This window comes from Schistocerca piceifrons, chromosome 11 (genome assembly GCF_021461385.2).
Source record: "Schistocerca piceifrons isolate TAMUIC-IGC-003096 chromosome 11, iqSchPice1.1, whole genome shotgun sequence".
Classification (NCBI taxonomy): Eukaryota; Metazoa; Arthropoda; class Insecta; order Orthoptera; family Acrididae; genus Schistocerca; species Schistocerca piceifrons.
In genome coordinates this window covers 170330630-170348639 of record NC_060148.1, presented here as the reverse complement: position 1 = coordinate 170348639, position 18010 = coordinate 170330630, and positions in this window count along the sequence as shown.

The window sequence follows — 18010 nt, the reverse complement described above, 5'->3', positions numbered from 1 at the left end:
CTTCGTTGATGTCGTGGAATCATCGATTTAAAAAAAGTGTTACAAACATTGTATTATGGCAACACACAGCACTGATGGGTTAATAGTGTGTACATTTATGTTCTGTTAGTACTAATCCTGCATTAGTAAACGTAACAAAAGATATAGCAACCTGCTTAATAGCATGTTTGTCCACCTGTGGAACACAATACAATGACAATTCTACATGATATGGATTTGACATGCCTTTTACACATTTATGGATGTATGTTGCACCAGTTGTATTCCACACGTTCAGATCAGCTAAATGGAGTGGTCGAGACATCAGTGTTAGTTACCATGCTACTCAGACCACTGTGGAGTCGTTCTGCACATGTGGCATGGACAGTTACCCTGCTGAAAGATGCCTTCACCATGGGAGAGCACATCAGGCGTGAACGAATCTGTCAGTTGCAACATAGGTCACATAGTCTGCAACTGCCATGATGCTTTCGATTACTACCAGATGTCCCAAAGGAGCCCAAGTGACTGTCGCATAGCGCAATTGGCCCTCCATCTGGTATCATTCACCTAAATGATAGCATATTTGGATGTGACAACTGATCTAGTGTAACAGGAAATGTCACCCATCCTGACAGTTGACATTTGCATTGACCTTCATTCCAACGTCAATGATCCCTTGCCCACTGCAGTTGCAATTGAACATTTTTGTGGATCGGTATGGAAACATACAGTGACTGTATGTTGTGGAGCCCCATGTTCAAAAAAGTACATTGAATTGTGTGTTCAAAAACATGAATGGCTGCAGCATCATTGTTTTCTGTCATTAGATATGCCACACATTGCCACATGTCCAGCTTTACAGAGCAGGCAAGCCTCTGGCTGCCATGATTTGTGATGAAGTATAGATGTATTACACCTTTTCATAATGTTATGGATTTATCATCTTTGGGACATCATCTTTCAGCTGGCACTAAGTTAGGGCTAAGTCTCTGTTCCAGTCTTGGCTGAATGGTAATGTGCAGGGTGTTAACATGCGACTGTTGCATGGGTGTTATACAACAAGGTCTCTAAGGCTTTGGTTACTTCCAAAGTTGCAGTCAGTTTACACATTCCCTGTGTATAGTTATTACGTCACGCTGGTAATATTGCATTATTAGCACAGTGGCTATATTATGGATTGTCAGTTGGTAGCCAAAAGGTTGTCTTCCATGTGATTGAGCTGCACATGCCAGCATACTAGCATCAGGGGTACCAAATTTGTTTTCAGCACAGCTGCACTTCCATTAAAGCAAACTCGCTTAACATTGTGAAGCGGTACTGTGACTGGTTGTTCACAGGATGAACAGTGTCTGTAATGCAGTGAATGAGAATTAAATCAGTGTGAAAAGACAGACATGGCAGTACACACTGTCGGGTCGTTTCTGCTTGCATATTGCAAGAGTTACCACTCATGTAGAGGCAATTTCAACATGGTACCAAGGTTCGATGGCTTCGCAGTCAAGATGATTGATGAGCAGTATTTATAGTGTGTTCACAGGTGCTAGTTGTCTTGAAACTTTCCACAAGTTTAAAAGTTTATTATTGTTTCGAAAAAATAGTGATGATTTGTGCTGAGTATGGCTGAATGTTGAGAGGACTGAATTCATAGCCAATTGTTTTTGGCATGCTCTTAGAAAGAACAGATGACGTTATAGCCTGGCATATTGCAGGATTAGGTCAGCAGTTCGCTAATGTGTATGATTTACTGTAGTTGTGCTAATTCTTCACTTTGTTGGGAAACCAAATGTGAGTTTCTTTCCAATTTTTCTGACAATCTAATGAGAATGAAACTGAATTTTGGAAGTGTCCATTATGTAAACTGGCATGAATATGGAGATGTTAGATTTAGGACAAGCATGTCAAAATGGGAGCCAGTAGACCTACCCAGTAGTGATAACTTCCTTGGTGAGCTATGGGAAAGAATAGAGGGCTTAGCTGTTAGGAAAATGACCAAACCAGCATCAATTATCTGTAACGAAGCTAAAGTTGAGAGTATAGGTTACATTTATAATTATAATGTATTAAAATATAACAGATGGTGCCGTAAGGATGGGAGGTGAACAAGGAAGGGAACCATGATCAAATGTCCAAGCTTATGATGTCTCAAGCAAACTTGCATGTTGTGCACCACCCAGGGTAGCCTATGTAATGAACTGAAAACAGTCGTTCACAATAGTCAGTTTTTGAAAATGATTGTAGTCTTTTTACTGTTGAGGGACCTAACTGGTCCATGCCAATCCTAATTAAATTAGGTGATAAAAGATGGCAGAACATGACAGTATGAAGTGGAAAACAGAAATACATTAACAGGAAAAGAGGTGACATCATGCACTAGAATTACTGCAACTGACATTTAATCATAAAGGGAAGCAAAAGGAAGGGCAGGACTTTGTTGCTAGATGAATCAGACGTTTTTTCGTCATCTCATCAGCCTATCAAGGTTATGGATTTATCATCTTTGGGACATCATCTTTCAGCTGGCACTAAGTTAGGGCTAAGTCTCTGTTGCAGTCTTGGCTACGAGTGGTAGGAATCGAAGTGAGTGTGCTGCTGCCATACAAGATTTGTGTCATGAAGCCATAGAATTTTGATCTACTGCTATAAAAGTATGACAAAGCTAAAGGTGGTAAAGGAATGTGAAATGTGCAGAAACGCTTATAGATACATGAGGTAAATAATTAAGTTAAAAGAGGCAAACAATTAAAATTTTTTTCTAGTGATGCATTGCTGACAAGTACTACATTGACTTTGTAGGTGTGTAAGGAGCTATGGTGTATCCAACTGTATAACTACACTCCTGGAAATTGAAATAAGAACACCGTGAATTCATTGTCCCAGGAAGGGGAAACTTTATTGACACATTCCTGGGGTCAGATACATCACATGATCACACTGACAGACCCACAGGCACATAGACACAGGCAACAGAGCATGCACAATGTCGGCACTAGTACAGTGTATATCCACCTTTCGCAGCAATGCAGGCTGCTATTCTCCCATGGAGACGATCGTAGAGATGCTGGATGTAGTCCTGTGGAACGGCTTGCCATGCCATTTCCACCTGGCGCCTCAGTTGGAACAGCGTTCGTGCTGGACGTGCAGACCGCGTGAGACGACGCTTCATCCAGTCCCAAACATGCTCAATGGGGGACAGATCCGGAGATCTTGCTGGCCAGGGTAGTTGACTTACACCTTCTAGAGCACGTTGGGTGGCACGGGATACATGCGGACGTGCATTGTCCTGTTGGAACAGCAAGTTCCCTTGCCGGTCTAGGAATGGTAGAACGATGGGTTCGATGACGGTTTGGATGTACCGTGCACTATTCAGTGTCCCCTCGACGATCACCAGTGGTGTACGGCCAGTGTAGGAGATCGCTCCCCACACCATGATGCCGGGTGTTCGCCCTGTGTGCCTCGGTCGTATGCAGTCCTGATTGTGGCGCTCACCTGCACGGCGCCAAACACGCATATGACCATCATTGGCACCAAGGCAGAAGCGACTCTCATCGCTGAAGACGACACGTCTCCATTCGTCCCTCCATTCATGCCTGTCGCAACACCACTGGAGGCGGGCTGCACGATGTTGGGGCGTGAGCGGAAGACGGCCTAACGGTGTGCGGGACCGTAGCCCAGCTTCATGGAGACGGTTGCGAATGGTCCTCGCCGATACCCCAGGAGCAACAGTGTCCCTAATTTGCTGGGAAGTGGCGGTGCGGTCCCCTACGGCACTGCGTAGGATCCTACGGTCTTGGCGTGCATCCGTGCGTCGCTGCGGTCCGGTCCCAGGTCGACGGGCACGTGCACCTTCTGCCGACCACTGGCGACAACATCGATTTACTGTGGAGACCTCATGCCCCACAAGTTGAGCAATTCGGCGGTACGTCCACCCGGCCTCCCGCATGCCCACTATACGCCCTCGCTCAAAGTCCGTCAACTGCACATACGGTTCACGTCCACGCTGTCGCGGCATGCTACCAGTGTTAAAGACTGCGATGGAGCTCCGTATGCCACGGCAAACTGGCTGACACTGACGGCGGCGGTGCACAAATGCTGCGCAGCTAGCGCCATTCGACGGCCAACACCACGGTTCCTGGTGTGTCCGCTGTGCCGTGCGTGTGATCATTGCTTGTACAGCCCTCTCGCAGTGTCCGGAGCAAGTATGGTGGGTCTGACACACCGGTGTCAATGTGTTCTTTTTTCCATTTCCAGGAGTGTATTTATAGTGTACTACGCGTGATTGTATAATGTGGTACATATCAGCTGAAATGAAAGGGTCAAAAAGTAACCTGTATCAGTAATGTATGCATATCCAGATACACTGCTCTTTTGGTTAGTTACAGATGGGGAAGCACAGAGCAGTTGAACAGATTGCACAAAGCATTCTAAAGCTTTCCGTAAATGGAATGGTGGTCATCAGATGAGTTTGCATTCATCTCATCAAAATAGCAGAGCCTAACTGGCAGGTGAAACACATCACTGGAGGGACAAGTACACAACATTGTGGGTTAGTGAGTATTTAATTAGAGTATGAGTGTATGTGATAATATTGGTGGTGGCCACATTGGGAAAAGACTTCATTATTCATATTTCTTCTTGAAGGAGTGAACAAGGCTAAAATTCATGTGGTGTCAGGTGCATCAGCTAGAAAATGCTCGATAAATGTGATTCTGTGCTGCTGAATGCCATATTTAATTCAATGGAGGATGTAGATAATGTCTGAGTTCCCCTTTTGCACGATGGCGACGAGTAATGTAGGACAAGTGTTCATAAGCATCAAATTGAGGCTCCACTATTATTATAAAAATGTAATAAACAGATAGATATCCAAGGGCAGATCAGTGTTCAAACTGGAAAGTGTCAGTGGTTAGTGAAACATTACGAATAAAAATAACACCATAGTGTAGGAATAAGAGATAGTTACCTACTCAGGGAACACTCTGTAAGTGTCTAAGACGAAAGTTATGTTTCATAGGTATTTGTGTTGTGTGTGAGTGGAGCCACTACAACCATAATTGAGGTACTGTAGTTCCCAGTGTGCAAGTGGGGCACTCATGTTTTTGTGTGACAGCAAGATGAATGATGGTAGAAAGGACCATAGCACAATCATAGGTAAGTGGTGTGACCAGACCAGAATCTCTGTGATGGCTAACCACACCGTGTTAGGAGGACGCCCCTGGAGGAAACAGAAGGTCAAGCAACATCCTCCTGTCTCATTTGCATGGGGTATATGTTGAATGACACTAACTGCCTATCTAGCGAGTCTCATTGGTTCCTTTCACACATAAATTGTTGAGCAGTTAATGATTTGGAATAAACAGGAGGTCTGTGCATCGAACAAGGCATATCACATTTCTCACACTATATCATTGTTTAATTGTCTTACATCCTTATGTTAAATGTAAGTTGTTGTAAAGAAAGACAGTGTAAGAGATAGCAGTACTATTATGTTTCAGATTAGGATGCACACTGGAACCAGTTCTAAACTTGCTGAAATCAGATTTGTCGAATTGAAACATGCCATATGAATATCTTAAAAGAATGATCAAGGTTCCAGATCATTCTCTTGTGGAGTGGTAAGTCCAAAATTAACAGGGCATAAATCTAATTTGCGGAACACATGAATGGAGTGACGATATTCCCATTGCCAAGATATATGAGCCAAGATGATGTGAATAAATCACAGGTAGGTGGAGGCCAAGATGGAGTGCTTAGCGATTTTCCTGTCACTGGTCAAACACTTACTGTTTGACAACTGATGTGCCAAATCATTCCTATAGAAAATAACACTGCCTCCTCGCTTAACTGATCAACTGAGAAATGGCACATACCATGCAGTAAGTCTCTGGAGAATAGCTAAAGCAGACACTGCAACAAAGCAGCAGTGATAATTCTATTGTATTGGCTGGAATAGTGAAACAGAACTGGTACTATGGTACTATGAGAGTGACATGGTCAAGATGAACTCAGACTAGTCCCTTCTTAGCGGAAGAAGAAAAGCAGAACAGATTCAGGAACATGGGGGTAGGGACAGGAATAACAGGGAAGGGTTAAGAAACTAACTGCAATGATATCTGATTACAGGATTTCTCCAGCAGTACAGGATGACTGTTCGTTGTGCATTAGCAGTAGTGTAAGAAACCATGTCATTGAGAAGTTGTCCCTATTCCTCTTTGTTTACTGAATATGAGAACCAATGGCACTACAAGCATTTTTTAGCAGATAGCCAGATTAAAAGAGGCTAGCATAATCTTCATTATCACATGCCAGCACCATAGGATTGTCTAACGACAAAATGATACAACTATGGATCCATGCATACATTTATTCATATCCGTGGGGTTGTATCAAAATTATGCCACTTGGACATTAACCATATGTAAGACAGGTAACTACCACCAGGTCTTGTGGGAACAACTCGTTTTAATGATGCCTACACATTTGAATAGTGGCAGATGCAGTAGAAGCGCAACTACAATTAAGAAATAGTACTATATTACGTGGCCAGAGTACACACAATGTAGTTAATGATACCAAAAGTGGATGGAGAGATAACATGCGTCACTGTAGTGAATGTAGTAAGTAAGGTTTCCCAGGAGGATATTAAATCACAATCACTGGGTAACCCATAAAAGAAAGAAACAAAATAATTATTGTATAAGAATATGCACACTGACTGATAAGAGTATTTCAAGTGAAATACTGTGTTGAAGCTTAAAGGAAGGTAATCTATCACATACTATTGTAACAAACCAGCTTACTGGTTTTGGCTAGTTTCAGGGGAGAGTGACTGTCATGTCATCATTTCTATCACACATGAAATACAGTAAACAAAATACAGAAAAAGTAACGCAAAGCATAAAAAGAGGTACTCATGAAAATATTTAAAGTGAAATGTAAATGACCATCTATGAATGGCGTGCTTTCAGAGTAACTGTCGCAGTGACAAGAGCAGTTAGCCCATCACTGTGTAATTACAACAATCAATGCATCTACCCTTGTCTGCAGAACCGTAAGTAAATCTTATTCATCCATATGACAGTGAAGGTGCTACTGTTGTTAGAAAATTGTTTGTCTCTTAACTTCATTTAGAACTGGGCATAATTAAACATTACCTTTCACAAACCATTGCTGGGAAACTACATTTGATACCTTCTGTGTCTGTAGTTCCTTTCAAGTATCATTGTTTGGTAATGGAGTTAAGTCATTTTTGATACAGCAGTAGTATATCATTCAACTTATCTATGCATTCGTTCTCCTGTGGTTCTGTTGGAGGTTGTGGAAGAGGCCTCATCCCACAAATTCCTAGCGATTGAGGGTAGCGAGCTCCACCGAAATAGTTGCCTCACTGAATCGAACAATATGCGCACCATAATCTACCACGACCCAGTACCAGTGTAGGAAATCCTTCTCTAGAATGACACTGAAATCCCTTCCGCGTCTTCCCAAACTTGGCTTACAAAACCATAATTCTTACTATGCGTCCGCAGGTTAACGAAACATATTCCTGCAGACAGTATTACTTCTCTTAATCCTCTAATGCTACAGCGCAACGATTTAAGTGCACTCTTATCATTAAGAGAAACAAATAATGCTCTAATTTGAGTCCCCGTATCTACTGACAACTGACTCTTTGCAGCTCTTCCTCTGATATTGGCCTGTAAAATTATGTTAGTCACGTCATTTACACTTCTGTCTTGGGCTGGTTACATTACCCACGTTACGTGGAGGATGGGTAGTGGGGCCTGATCCCTGACCATTTCCCCAATGTGTACTCACATTTTGTCTATTATCATGTGGAGAATTCCGCTATTGAAGATTCTGTCTCTGATCTTTTGGGCAGGCAGTACTTGCATTTCAGCGTTTGAAATTCGTGTCATTTACAAAAACGATGCACAGGTTTTGCTTTTCGACAGAGTAGAGACAAACCTTGCAAACACCTTGTATAAAAGTTTCAGTCTTAGTGCCTCATGTAATAAAGTAGGTGAGGCCACCTTCACAACATATCTATAGATTTATTCCACGTATGAAGACGTCAATTGTTCTGGCTGTAGCTACCTCAATTAACACGTCATTACGTGTGGTATACCACCGTAACGCATATGTGCCACCTGACACAGCTCGTATTTGATCAGCAAAATCTTCATTCATCTTGTGCCTTAAAGTGGATAAATGATCTGTAGTAGCTGACTTCTCATTTGTCGGGATAAAGCTCTGCTAAATCGTGAGCCAGGGCTTCAGAGAAAGGTAATTAAGAAGATTACCAAGGACTGTCCTCATAGTTCTGTAAGTGCTCCACTGGTTTGGGATCTTAGTATTGAACCCTGTTACACCTGAGGCAGATGCTATTGAAGGCGTTGTCGCATACGCAGGTGACATCCTAGTAGGTGTGTTTGCAGACTCCAATGCAAGATTTAGTTCAGTGGCGAGCGATGTGCTTGCTCAAATACAGCGTTGGTGCAAGAGCAACAAATTAACTATAGTTGTTCATAAAACCACATACATACTCCTGAAGGGAAGGCTTTCTCTTAGTAGGAATCCTTCCCTGAGGCTCGACGGAATACCTGCAAAATACAGCACTGCTAATAGATATTTACAGTTTCTTCAAGTCTAGGAAAGAAACTCTCCAGAACACAAAAATCTGTTACTCAGAAAGCGGCCAAAATTATGCATAATATTGCTTGTGCTGGTACTGCTGACTATAAATTATCATTTCATGTGGTGTGGTTATATCACGAAGCTAACTTCGAAACCATTATGAACATCATCTTGACATACCGTCTTAGACTAGGGAGCAACAAAACCATACTGCGACGAATTCAGTGGAGCATACTTCTGCAGCTCACTGTGCCTTTTGCACTACACCTGTAGAGGGTTTGTTGGCGATAATCGGGATATGTCTGATGGATATCGCGGTATGTTACAGGACAGTGCTGTTTTGGTTAGAGTGTGAGCAATATGATCACGTGTATGAGATCACAGGAATTCATATTATTCATAGAAGACATTTATGAGCCTGGAAGCTAGATGAATAGCAGTTTTATTGGAACGCTAGAAGCACTACAAGGAGTGTTTAATGCTTATTGCCAAGCAACAGGAACAGATTCAAACTGCACGACGAGGTATGGTGCTCGAGGTCGAGGGCACACTCCGTATCCCAGACATCTGCACCATGTGGGATGTGGTAACACATGAATCTGTGAATGTGGAGAGGAAGATTATGGTGATCATGTAGTTCTCAGATGTCTCCTTTTTAAGGTAGAGAGAGACTGCAGATGATTAGACTGCAATCTGCAAACAGTTGCAAGTGACCAAAATTTTAGGCCTAAAGTCAGTATGATAGCACATCAGATACCGACAAGGCAACTGCTTAACTTTCAGTCTACAAGAGCAAGTGGAAGCTCTGAGTATCAAAATAATGTCAGAAGTTTACAAAAAGCATTTTCTCAGTTATAGATAATAATAGGCACATACATAATTTGTCGTCGGTCATTTGCTGCTCTATGCACACAAATGGAGGATGCCACATTTATTTCCACTGACGGCTCCAAGACCACCTTTGGTGATAGGAGTGCCAATATTACTGATGACACCCCTATTATGTTTCGCCTTCCCGACCAGTGTTCGGTTTTTTATTGTGGAACTGTACGCTGTTCTCCAGGCTGTCCAATAAATCCGTTTCCATCAGTGGATGCAGTATATTATATGCTGAGATTCGCTCTGCTCTCTTCTCAACCTCCAAGCTCTTTATCGCATCCACCCTTTGTCCACCGGATTCAGGACTGCCTCCACATGCTCCACCTGGGAGGCATTTCTGTGGCATTCCTCTGGATCCCAGGGGATGTTTGTATGCACAGAAACGAGGCAGCCAATATAGCGGCTGCTTTCTGTCTTCCTCGGCCCATTGTTCGCATGGTTCCCTTAGACGATCTACTGAGCGTTTTCTGTCGCCTTGTTGTTCTTTTATGGCACACACATTGGTCTGCACTTCAGTATAATAAATTACGGGATATAAAACCTCTTCTCGGCGCTTGGACCTCTTACTCCCGGTCTCGTCGTCGGGAGGAGGTAGTTTTAACTAGACTGCGGATTGGGCACTGTCGTTTTAGCCATCGACATCTTTTAAGTGCCGATCCTCCCGCGGTTTTGTCCCCACTGCTCTCAGTCGTGGACGACGAGACACCTTTGTCTTCAGTGCCCCTATTTTAATTCGATACGCGCCCGCTTACAGCTATCGCGTAATATATTTTGCCTTTTAGCGGATGACGCGCGCTCAGCCGATCGCGTCCGTGAGTTTATAGGTGTTAGTGAGATGACATCGGTTATTTAAAGCTCTTTTCGGGGAAAACCACACCTCTTCAATAGCACTTTTCTAAGATTTCCTTCCGTTTTTAGTTTCCCTTCTTCTTGAGTTTCGCTCCCATTACTGCTGATTTAAATACCTGTTTTTACTCTTCACTAAGCAACAGAATGGGCGCTTATGACCCTAGCTGTTTGGCGCCCTAAAACCATAATACCAAAAAAAGCAGACCTGCCAGTCTTCTCGTACAGATATTTGGCCGCAAAGCAAGCGGGAGCGTGGAAAATCCGTATGAGTGCTTTGTTTTGCGTAATATGAAGCATCTTTATCTCAGTCGGAGCATCATTTCCCCACGTGGCTGATGCACCGTCCATCACTGGACGTATGAAGAGCTGCAAATGTGGAGACCGTAGTCAGTGGACTACACAGAGTTCTGGTTGAGTAGTGAGTAGAGGGCTCATAACCACTGCAGTGTCCTGGTGTTGACGTCACTGATGGGCCACTGTCAGGTTAGTTTACTGTCCAATAAGACCCCCAAGTATCTTGCAGTGGATGTATGTCATACTGGGGTACCGAAAAACTGGACTGGTTGTACCTCTGATTTCCGGCTTTTTGTGAGTATCAATCTTTGAATTTTGGTGCCGTTAAATCGAGCCGTCCATGCTTCAAGGATTGTACAAGCTTCCTGCAAACCACTGGTGGACCACATGCGGCCGTCTGTTCCTGGTATAGGAGACAGTGTCGTCGGTGTGTACAGCTGCAGAGGCACGAGGAGTTACCGGCAGCTTTGATGCGTGTACAGAGTACAACACAGGGCCCATGACGGAACCACGTGGCACTCCTGCAGGCATGCTATAACATTATCCATTCATTCATCTGAAATTATACTTTCTTTTTGCATTTAAAATTGTCGTAATATAACTGTGATATGCTAAGACTATTTGGTAAGCATGATATATGTGATGTTTGAGTGCTTTTCAAGTGTATCTTTGAAACTTGTGTGAAGAGAAATGTGAAATGTTTAATCTATTAAATACTATTTTGTCATAGAGTAATGAAATGAATATGTTTGTGTGTGTAATTTTATATGTTTGTGCAAGTTGTCATTTGTGTAAACTAACACACGTTTAGGGACAATGTGTAAGTTGGGTGTTATGTAAAAGATGGAGTGCTTTTCTTCTGTACGGTGGTTTGGGTTTTGGCGCACCACCTGTAGCGCCAGCGGGAACGAGAGGACGCAGTCTGTAGGCAGCAGTGGAGGAGCAGGCGATGCCTTGCTGGAAGTTGTTGCGTAGTTGTCTCGGATGACGACTCTTGTGTTATTACAGCTTCGGTACAAGTTGTTGGGCTGGGTAATGTGTGTTAAAACGACGCCAAGAAAAATTAATGAGCCCATACTATAAGAAACTTGTACGCCGTATCATGGTCAGTGTAGCCACCGTTACTATTGGCTACGCACGACGATGTACACGAGATCGAGTGATCAGGACTTGTAAGTGGGCATCCAGGAGTGCGTTAAATAATGGTACAAAAAAGTAGATAAAATAAGGAGAATACATTTCAATGTACAGTATACAAGTGGCGCTCCTAGGTACGAAGTTACCATGTGTAGGCCAGTCTAGGAGGACGAACAACAAAATAAGTGGCCAATGGAAGAGGAGGCGATTTTTGTTACATTGTGTTAGTGCCGAGATGGGGCCCCTCCACGCCCGCACCAACGTGGTGACCAGACCAAAAGTTCTACTGTCACCTCCATCAACATGTTAGTTATCTAGTAAGTGGGCTGTGATGTTATCCGTGTGTCTGGGTAAGACTACGCATTAACACGGTCCATCAGGTGATAGATAGTGGACGAAACGCGAGTGAGGGTAGCGATTTGAAGAGCAGAGGGAAAAAAGTGCCAAGGCTCGTGCCGTGGGAAAAAAACCTCTGCGACACTGGGATGGGTAGTAAGAGCAGTAGTGGCTTACTAGCTGCGATAGTTCATGCAAGTTTGGATTTGTTAGTATTGGTATCATGCATCATTACCGTGGCAAGCGATGGCGATGTATCCCAGTTGCTGCAGCCGCTACATTCCTGGAACAATCAAGATCGTTATACAGTAGTGGGAGATCGGCCATAGATCATCTCACTGTGTGGGGGGTGCGTGGAGCTTGTCTGCATGCAGTGTACAGTATAGCTTCCCTGCGTGGTGCCAGTTATTCGGCAGTGTATTCCAGCTGGATATCCAGTAATGGCATCTGATTAACAGGGGCTCGCCTGTACCGTTGTGTTTGCGTGTGCTTGGCCATAGATGTTAGGTCCTTACAAGTATGTCTTTTGGTCTTTTATGTTTCCATCTATGGTTGTGGACGTAGTTCCCCAAATTCAGAATAAATGGGTTCTGCGAATGTCTAGAGTTTCTGTATAGTCTTGTGGTGAGTTTGTGGATTACCTCCGTGAGAGTCTCAAGTCGGTGTTCCCGGTGAAGGTCTGCGTTGCGTGTGTATCGTGGAGCATTGCTTATGATTTTGAGTACTTCGTTTTGTATGAGCTGCAGATGACGCAGGCGTGTAGGCGCAGCGTATCCCCAGATAGGAGCTGCGTACGTCATCAGGGGTCGGATAAGTGTCATGTACATGGACCTCGACACCCTTCTCTTCAGTGTGCTACACCTGTTGAGCATAGGATAGAGCTGTTCGAGCCCTCCCTGGTGCCTGTCCATTGTGTTAGTGGACAGTCACGGAACGCAGAGCCAGAGACCCTGCCTTACGAGAAAGACGTCTGTTCTGCTCGAGGTCTGGATCACAGAAGAGAGAAGCTACTGCGTTCTGCACTGCAGAGCCCTCCAGAGTCCACACACGTGACCTATACCCCACGCACGCCATTGGCTAAAACCAGTGGCTATTAGTTTCAACAGAGAGCTCAAGGCGTCTCTTGTCAGCTGCTTTAACTGGACAGAACGGCATTGGTTATGAAAGGCAGGGAACTTGTGTCACCTAGGCACAGCGGAAGTTGCTCTGGAAGAAAACTTGTAAAGATTTGACTGGTTCCTTTGAAATAAAAAATTTTAAACCAGCTCCCTAAAATATTCTTTCACTGGCAGCCAATAAGTTAAGAACAGTATAATTAGTATTGTAGAAGAGTGAACCATATAAATTAACTTTTTTGATTAATTATTGTGTTAAAACATAATATTTGGAGCACCCTGTCCGTTATTACTTATGATTCACCTATATAGTATCTTTCCTAGTGTCTGATTATTTTGAGTAACGACGTTATAAGAACATTTGAAGTGATTTATTCAGTATCTACAAGAACAAATTTTGACCTTTGAATAAATGTCTGAAAACAACTGTTGTGGCTAATTTTTAAAAGTGAAAGTGAGTAAATAAGTTTTGAGTAAAATACAGACATGAAATACAAAGTGTTATGCATTACAAAGTGTTATGAAAACAAAATTGCTTATGTGGCTGAATAACACTGAAGTAGGGTTGCAAATAAATATTGAATGACAATATGGAGTGATCACACCCTTCTTACATTTGGCTTTTGGCAAAGATATAAACAAAGTGTTTTAATAAATTTAAATGTGTGTATTATGCTATTAGAATTATTAACTATTTAATTTGTTGGTTATAAAAAATATATATGTGTCGCCCCCCACCAGCCAACATTTTTAATTTTTTTAGCAAATACCAATGATTAAAAATTTGTGACCTTTCTAGACTGAAGCAATATAAGTATGTATGTGGATGTAGTAGCTAAAAAATTTCTGTGTCTTTCTCAGAACCATATCCTCAATTTTATACTTATTTGTGAAGTTATATTAGGGAACAGCAGGAAAGTAGACCATTTTACTTTTCTTGCTTTTCTGAAACTTAACCATTCCTTTACCTAGATAGGATGACGACCGTAAATCTGTTAGACAAAGCACTTAATGAACTTGATGCAAAAAGATTCTAGATTCAGTATTAACCCATTTTTAGTGTGTTTCTTTCTAACAGCTAGAAAACTCTTGGGAAAAGGAACTAATAATCTGATTACCACACGGTCAAATCCTGTGAAAGGCGTAACATTATACTATATGCTCAACTCCGTATATAATAGTGTTACACAAGCCTCCTCCATTATCAGAACTATTTCTTCTCTTGCAGTACATTTTTTTCTGCCTTGTGCACACTCTACGGATTGATCGATCAGAGGATGCGGAACAAACAGGTGTAATGAACCTATGTTCAGAAAAGCACGGTTTCCATGCTGCAGACCATTTATTCAATCTTACATTGTAATGGAGACTGCGGTCTAATACGCAGTATACCGTGGAGCCAAAGTTACGGTATGTGATGGACATCGGTTCCATGTGCCTCGACACGTTCGTGTACACGCCGTAGCGTGTTCTGTCTCACATGTTCACATCGTTCAAGCTACATCCGAACAGTGTCAAAGGCAGCATGAATACGCTGCTCCAGTGTCTCCACATCTGGAATGGGCTCTGCATACACAATACTTTTGAGATGGCCCCACAACTAGAAATCGCACAGGTTGAGATCCAATGAATGAGCAGGCCATGCAACTGGATGCCCTCGCTGATCCATCGACCAGGGAAGACACGATTGAGATGCGTCTGGATGTTAACGGCGAAGTGGGCTGGACCATCATCATGTAGCAGCGACATAACCCTTCGAATCATCAATGGCACTTTTTCCAACAAGGAAGGAAATGTCACCCACAACAAACGCCGACAGTTCCGGTCGGTCATGCGACGTGGAGGGAAGACTGGCCCCAAAATACAGTCGCCAATTATTCCGACCCACACATTCTGGCTGCACCTATGCTGATGATTCGCTGCCGCCATACCGTGGGGTTCTGCATACGTCTCACAGATTACAGTTATGATAGTTGAAGATACTACTCTGCATAAGGTGGCCTCATCTGTGAATGGGATGGACGACACAAATCCCGAAATCGTGGTCGCCTGGTGAGGAAGCCAGTGACAAAACTGCTCCTGATGTCGAAAATCTGTCGCTAGTAAGCCCAGCACAAGGTGTAAGTGATATGGGTCGTAATAGTTGTCATGAAGAAAAGGTGGCTTGAGAAAATAGCAAGTGTAGTAAGAAATAAGACTAATGCATTTCTCATGGCACTTTTTCACTTCAGAATGTCCATAAGCTAAATGGATGTAATCAATTACCTCCACTTCGAATTGTGATGGCTACAAATTTGTCATTCTTCACTACTATTTCCTTTGCTGATATACATTACATCTTTAAAGATTTTGTAAAATTTTTGTATCTGTTGACAGTCAACACTGTCAACTTTGACCTTGACTGACTTCCACACTTAGTCTTCGTTTTGAAACCGTCTGATATTTTTACATATAGTAGCTGAGCAGTGCTTCGGCTCGCATTTGTGCCATTGACAGGTTGGCGTCGTGTATTGGGATTGTGACCTCTCGTTTTCTTAGTGTGTTCACTGGCGTCACTATGTTTGCTCGTTTTGTCTTTCCATGAGTGGCAGCAGCAGCGCTTATCGATAGCGAGTACTGTGGTACTATCTTTGGAGCGACCTTTAGTATTTCCTGGTCGTTGTGTGTCGGAGTTCAGTTGGGACGGAGCAGCAGTTTGGTTCGCACAGCCAGTACTCGCCCGAGCACTGGCGACATACGTCCACTGCCCGACGGAATGGTGTGGTCGCGAGAGTGCACGACGACTTCGAGGTCCGGATTCAGCAAGTTGCATGGATCGTTATATTCGAGTAGTGCAACCTTCACTTGTGTGTGTGTGTCAGTCTGCCGAAAGTGACCTCGTGGAATAAACTGTCAGTCAACGATTCGTACTGGGACCTTTCCCTTGCCTGACTTCAGCGGCGACGACCGTTGGTTGGTCGTTCGGTCGGTCGCATTAGCGGACGACGTGTATTTGGGCTGCCAACCGCTTCTGGCTTCTCAGTGTTTGCCTCGACTGGTGATTCGTCTATGTGGCTCTGCAGTGACTGGTTTTAGTATTGTTTTAGTTGTTTGTGGAATTGTTTCAGCGGATCCGTATAATGACTTTTCTGGAGACTAGAAATCTACTCTGTAGGAATCAGCATGGGTTTCGAAAGAGACGGTCGTGTGAAACCCAGCTCGCGCTATTCGTCCACGAGACTCAGAGGGCCATAGACACGGGTTCACAGGTAGATGCCGTGTTACTTGACTTCCGCAAGGCGTTCGATACAGTTCCCCACAGTCGTTTAATGAACAAAGTAAGAGCATATGGACTTTCAGACCAACTGTGTGATTGGATTCGAGAGTTCCTAGATAACAGAACGCAGCATGTCATTCTCAATGGAGAGAAGTCTTCCGAAGTCAGAGTGATTTCAGGTGTGCCGCAGGGGAGTGTCATAGGACCGTTGCTATTCACAATATACATAAATGACCTTGTGGATGACATCGGAAGTTCACTGAGGCTTTTTGCAGATGATGCTGTGGTGTATCGAGAGGTTGTAACAATGGATAATTGTACTGAAATGCAGGAGGATCTGCAGCGAATTGACGCATGGTGCAGGGAATGGCAATTCAATCTCAATGTAGAAAAGTGTAATGTGCTGCGAATACATAGAATGATAGATCCCTTATCATTTAGCTACAAAATAACAGGTCGGCAACTGGAAGCAGTTAATTCCATAAATTATCTGGGAGTACGCATTGGGAGTAATTTAAATTGGAATGATCATATAAAGTTGATCGTCGGTAAAGCAGATGCCAGACTGAGATTCATTGGAAGAATCCTAAGGAAATGCAATCTGAAAACAAAGGAAGTAGGTTACAGTACGCTTGTTCGCCCACTGCTCGAATACTGCTCAGCAGTGTGGGATCCGTACGAGATAGGGTTGGTAGAAGAGGGAGAGAAGATCCAACGGAGAGCAGCGCGCTTCGTTACAGGATAATTTAATAATCACGAAAGCGTTACGAAGATAATAGATAAACTCCAGTGGAAGACTCTGCAGGAGAGACGCTCAGTAGCTCGGTATGGGCTTTTGTTGAAGTTTCGAGAACACACCTTCACCGAAGAGTGAAGCAGTATATTGCTCCATCCTACGTATATCTCGCGAAGAGACCATGAGGATAAAATCAGAGAGATTAGAGCCCACACAGAAGCATACCGACAATCCTTCTTTCCACGAACAATACGAGACTGGAATAGAAGGTAGAACCGATAGAGGTACTCAGGGTACCCTCCGCCACACACCGTCAGGTGGCTTGCGGAGTATGGATGTAGATCTAGATGTAGATATCTTGTGTGGTTTTGAATGGGCGGTTATTTTTAACTCTGCCTACGTACTGAGTAGTTGGCTTGGGACGAGGCAGCGAGGAGGTCCGCACAGTGCGAGGGGCGCCGGCACCTCTGGCGGCGTGCAGCCACTGTCGGATCGAGGGTCTGTAGTCGCGAGGGTGACGACCTCGCTGTCCACCCAAGCTGAGTGAACTTTATCCAGTAGTGAAACCTCCACTGTTTGAGATATCGCTGTTGTTGGCGTCTTGCTGCTCCCAGGTTCGGTGAGACAAACAGCAGCAAGTGGAGTGTGTCAAGTTGGCGGAAGCTATTAGCCGTCTTCTACTGCTTGTTATTAGTTTTGAATTTGGGTTATTATTGTTCAAGTGCTACCAGCGGTATTTTACTGCCTAGTGGCCGCTAACGCCCCAGTTACCTGCCCTGGAGGTTAGCGTAT